The sequence below is a fragment of the Camelus dromedarius genome, chromosome 21 (genome assembly GCF_036321535.1).
Source record: "Camelus dromedarius isolate mCamDro1 chromosome 21, mCamDro1.pat, whole genome shotgun sequence".
NCBI lineage: Eukaryota > Metazoa > Chordata > Mammalia > Artiodactyla > Camelidae > Camelus > Camelus dromedarius.
Window position 1 is genome coordinate 147,831 of NC_087456.1, and position 6,000 is coordinate 153,830.

The following is a 6,000-nucleotide window of genomic DNA, read 5'->3' on the forward strand; positions in this document are numbered from 1 at the left end:
ATAGGATTATGTAAGCAAAATCAGAAAGGACTGTAAGCCTAACTCATTAGAATAATAGGACAAATTATCCTGGAATTTGTTAGATCAAAGAATAGAGACATGGCTGATGATTAAAATATTACAGCAGAGGATTTCATTATGAATATGGTATTAGACTTGCAGCAAAAATACTCCTAGAATAAAATCTTAATGGCTTCCAAAATAATATTTTTTTCTCCTAACTTTCCACGTTTGCCCCTTTAGACCTCTTCTCACAGGCAGATTGTGTTTGCATGGAGTTTATGATTTGCTAATCATTCTTTTTTTTTTTTAATCAAGTTCTTGTCAGTCTTTAGAGAAAATGATTTAATTTGGTCATTTTCATGTTCAGATGTACCTGAAAAGGACTGGCTTACATTCAACTCATTTAAATAGAAGTTGTGAAAACTCTGTGGAATAGGAGAACTGTTTTCCAAGCAAAATAATTTAGAACATACTTGTGATAACTGGCAGCTTATTTTTTCCATCTAAATTTGTAGACCTAAATCCGAGTATTAGGCAGACTTTCATTTATTTCACATCCAGCTATGCTTCAAGGACTTTGAATCAATTCTGCATAGTGTGGATCTGAAGGAAAACGTGATCCCTGAGATGCAAGACACAGCAATGACAGTCAATTTAGATTTATAAAGTGAGCAGAACAAGAAACATCACAAAATACTATCATGTAAAATTGATAATTTTTGCTAATTTTTCAAACACAGAAGTGTTACATACATTGATTTAAAGTGAAGACATACAAACAAATTAAAATATACCAGAAAGTTTTGATGTATGAGCTGGTGACTATGAGACTGACATTAATAATTTGCATATGGACAATTAAGAATTGACTGGTTGGTAAATTTTATAAAATACTGGAAAAATCACAGGATTTAGAGTCTGTATTTAGAGACCTGGATTTCAAATTCACTGTCATCACTTACTACCTATGCAACTTCAAGCATTTTGCATCAATTATCTCAACTATCAAAAACCACACCAAAAGTATACCTACCTCATGAAATAGTTGAATGGGTTAACTAACCTACAATGCATGGCCGCACATTATAATTCCTAAAGCTTGGTGTAGTTGTGTCTGGGCTTAAATGTGCTTTTCATGCTTCCTCTACGTTTACCACAATGACATGTCCCCACGTGCACAGGTTTATGTCTCTCTTACTATACAGAACTACAGAGGAAATTAATGTACTGTTTATTTATTATGTAAATGTATATATATCTATACTTGTATCTTTAAATTCACCTTATTTTTAGCTGTTATAAATAAACATATATGCACACGTGCACACACAGACATGTATACACACACATGCATTCACACACACATATATAGTCATAATAAACTGAAGAGGTCAATTGTTATCCCTAACACAACCACTAATAAAATACCAAAAAAAAAAAAATACAGAAATGGAAATTTTAAAAGAACAAAAATGGCACATTGCAAAATAAAATTAAACACAAAAAGGGAGTAATAGAGAATTTGAGAATCAAAAAAGGTACAATATTTAGAAAACAATTAGAAAAATGACAGAAGTAAATCCTTTCATTTGTGTAATTACTTTAAATATAAATGGACTAACTGCTCTAATAAAAAAAACTTAGACAACATGGACACCCAAGACGGAGGTTATTCATGAACATGAGAAATGAACATCAACCGAAGATATGTAAGATGGACAATGGGAGTTCAAGCCTTTCCTGGAGGAGGGTTGGCAGTTTTATATTGTATCTGAGACAATTTCCCTGCACTAGGTGGAGACACAAACTGTATTGCTGTCTTTTAATTGGGAAGCTTAACGTGGTCCACGGTGGCCGACAAGCAGTGGGTTGAGCTGTTCTTGTTCTACGTCAGGTTAGCTAAGCCGTAAGCAGCTTTCTTAGCGTTCCCTTCCCTTTGTGTGTCTCTAGGTTAGGGTTGTTCAGAAGAGAAGTTTACACCTGTTGGAGAGCAAACTGAAGGAGCAGTCCTTTGGCTGGGGGGCTGTGCTACAGCCGTGCACGTTGTCACTGACCTGCACCCTCACGCCGTCAGTGTGGAGAAGCTGCTCCTCCGGCGCCCGCTGGCCTCCGCAGGGGGTCCAGCCCTGGGCCAGGCAGGTGTGCAGCTCCATCCTGCTGCCACCGGTTTCTTCCACAGGGAGAGACACAGGCTCCAGGTCTTCTTGAAGGTGTTCAGATTTTATTGAATGGGTTAGATTTCTCCTGCTTAAAAGGTTTTTTTATTGTGGTAAAAGAATAGGATTTGCCCCTAAGGAAGTGTACCATGTTAAACCTCTCTCCGGGTTTTGGGGACAGTAAATACATTCATACAGTGCAATCACGACCACCTGTGTCTCCATAACTCTCCCCGTCTTTACGTGTGAAACCCTATGCCCGTAAACAACAACCCCCCGTTCTCCCCCGGCTGCAGCCACTTCTGTGTTTTCTCTTTCTGGGAATGCGGCCACTCCTAATCGCTCACACAAGTGGAATCGCACACGATTCACCATCTTGCCCCTGGTTCACGGTACGCGTTCCGATGTCCCCCAGGTGCCCCCGTGCTGTCACACATGTCACAATGTTCTTCTTTCTTCAGGGGCAGTACTGTTCCATTGTACGCTCAGCCCACATCGTGCTCATCTGTCCATCCACGGAAGGACGCTCGAGTTCCTGCCTCGTGGTAGGTAGTGTCAACGGAGCTGCTGTGAAGTGGGTGTTCAAGTGCCTCTTTAAGACCTGTTGTATGTTCGCTCGGGTTTATTCTAAGCAGTGAGATTGCTGCAAGTGTGGTAGTTGTTTCTGAAATTTCTTTGAGGGGCTTCCAAACTGTTTTGCACAACGGTAATGCCATTTTATGTTCTCACCAACAGTGCACAAGGGGTTCTTTTCTCCACATCCATGGACACCACACACGGACAGCAATCCAGGTATTCAAAGCTCAGACTGACAGATGTTCCCCTTGGAGGGCGGGAGGAGGGGGGACCTGGTGGGGGCCCAGGAGCGCAGTGGGGTGGCAGCCCAGGGTGTGTGTGTGTGTGTGTGTGTGTGTGTGTGTGTAAGATGTGGATGGGGGTGCGGGCAGGAGAGATGAGACACGGACAGGAGTGTGTCGGAGGTCTTGCCCGGGGCAGGGCCCCGAGGGGTCAGGAGCAGCAGGAGGCTGACCTCAGGCTCACACCGGTGCTGACACAGGGGCTCAAGGGAAGGCGTCGGCCACTTCGCTTCCAGGGGCCCAGGAGGGGTTGTGCATGGGGGACGTGCTGTGGCCTGGTGTTGCCCCAGGGTCAGGACGGGGCCCTCAGGCCTGGTGGGGGCAGCTGTTCTGGGACTGGTGCTCCTCAAGGACCCGTGGGGCCAGCCCGGTATCGACCGTCCTGGGGTCCCCATGGGAATGTCTGGCTGGAGGCAGATCTGTGGTCCAGGGGATGGAGGTGAGGGGCAGGGCCTGGGGCCGGGCAGGCTGCAGGGACCATTAGCAGGTTCAGCTTGTTGGTTAGGTGTTCTGTGTGAGGGAGATTGTGAGTGGGGGAGACCCCCAGGATGGTTTCTGGAGCCCCGATAGAGCCCTGGAGGCAGAGGGTGCCCAGTGTCCTCACGCCTGGCAGGGTCCCTGAGGGCCAGCGATGCCCCTGGACACAGCTGCCTGCCCCATGGCCTCACCATCTTTGGTGTAGAGCCCACTGCAGCGAGCTGTCCCTTTCCTGCATAAAATTCTCTGTCTTCCTCTGTCTCTCTGTCTGTCTGTCTGTCTGTCTGCCTGTCCCCCACAGGAAGCTGGAATGGCCCTTTCCAACAGCCCTAGGGTGCTGTGGCTTTACTGATAGACACTCAGTGCTGGCCCAGCTCCCCTCCAGGAGCCTGTCCTTTCGGCCTCCCCTGGGGCCGTGGAGCCACAGACTCGGCACATTGGTTTCACCCCCTCTGCCCTGACACACTGAAAGGCTCACACAGACACTTGGACAATGTCCAGCTGCCCAGGGCCGTGTCCCGTGTGTGACTGAGATCTCCTGAAGCGCTGGCGAGGATCGCCCAGCAGAGCCAGCCCCGACCAGGCGCTGGCCTCCATTTCCTGGAGCGTTTCCTGCGAAGGGCAGACAGCTGTGGCTCCTGTGTCTGCCCTCTGGGGAGTGCTGTGTCTCCTACAACCCGGGACCTGAGACTGTTCCTTTGAGATGGAACCACCAGGAGGGACTGGAGCTCAGGGTCTGGCCTCCCGGGAGGACCGAGTCCTGACTCCGTCCCTGCACCCTTGGCAGCCGGTGGGCACAGTGGCCTTCACGCTCCTCGACCTGGGACGTGCTGCTCCAGGACGGGAGGCAATAATTTCTGTGGTTCCAACCCGACTGTGCTGCGTGTTACAGCAGCCGTGCTGACCAGGCGTCCGACACCTGGGACTTGCTGCTGACTCTGCTCCCCCAGGGAACCCCAGGGATGGGTGTGGTCGGGGGAGAGCTGGGGCCTGGGGCTGGGAGGGTGTGGAGGGCGGCCAGGCTGTGGAGTCACCAGGGGAGGGGCCGCAACATAGAGCGATTCCCAGAGAGCTATGGAATGGTAAAGGATGCTTTATTGTCTCCACAACCCAAAACATGACAAGCCAGAGTCTCCCAACAAAAAACCCAAACCAAAGATAAACAGCGCAGAAAGTTCATGGGCTCCAGACATTTAGAAAGGATGCACAGCTTCCCAAGCCAGGCCTGGCGTGACCTCTGGCTGTAGCACGCCCCCCCTCCCCTGCCACCACCCGGCACTGGGGCATGCCCCTCCCCATCCAGGGACAAGACAGGAGAGGCCCAGGGGTCTCGGGCCGGGACGCCAGGCTGTCGGGCTCCCTCCTCCCGGGGCTCGCCTCTCACCCCACCGCCCAGTGCAGGGGAGCTCCTGCTGAAGGTGTCTCAGGCCACTGGCCACAGGACAGGCTGGCTGCGGCCACTGCCCTGTTTTGCCAGTGTCCCTATTTCTGTGTCCAGCGAGGCTGTGTCCTGCCCGTGGGGGACCCGGTCACCAGGCCCGTCTCTGGGAAGCTGGAGTGGGGAGACCTCACCCCCTTCCTGGCAGGCCTGGCTCCTGTAGGGGCCATGGGCCCTGGCCCTTCTCAGAGCTGAGTACTTGGCTGACCGTTGGTGGCACATCCAAAAGCCTCCCTGCTGTGAGACGTTGGCCAGGGCTGCATATGTTCCCACCAAGGATCTGACACAGGCGCCTCCCCTTGGGGACCCTGCTTGATGACCAACCTGATGGTGTCCACAGAGCAATCCCTGCCCACTGCCCCGGGATGCCAGCCTCCTGCTCATCCAAAGGAAACCCAGGGTGCCCCGGGCACTCCTGGTGAGGACAGGCAGACCCCTCGGCTCAGGTTGGTGGTAGCACCTGCTGTCCACTTGGTCCCCTGAAGGTGGGCAGGGTGCAGGGTGTGGTCGGTGGTGGCCGTGAGGTCGGAGGATGGAGATGCGGGTGAGCACGGCCGAGAGATCAGAGCTGGCAGGGCAGCGGGCGGAGTAGTGGCTGAGCAGCTCGGAGTGATGAACGGGGTACCTCTGGGGCCTGGGGTGGCCGTGGACACCCCCAGAGGGCACGCTAGGCCCCCTGCCCGATCACGTTTCTGTGGTCTGGGACGATCGTCCGCTTCAGCTCCACCACCGAGGAGAAGATCCACTTCACCTGCAGGGACGGCGGGTGTGGGCACAGCCGGGGCCCTCGTGCCAGCTGCCCGCAAGGACCTGGCCTCCCAGCCCGGGGACTGCCGGCCGCGAGTGTACTCGGGTGGGGTGGCGCGAGGACTCCATGGGCACAGCCAGGGACAGGGAGGTCCCGACAGGGACAGAGAGAGACAGTGAGAGAACAGAATGAAATGGAGAGACAGAGGACAGTGGACAGAAAGGACAAGAGGGGAGAGTGAGGAGACAGTGACGGGACTGTGAGGGGACAGGAAGGGGACAGGGAGGGACATGGAGGGACAGGGAGTGGACAGGGAAGGGG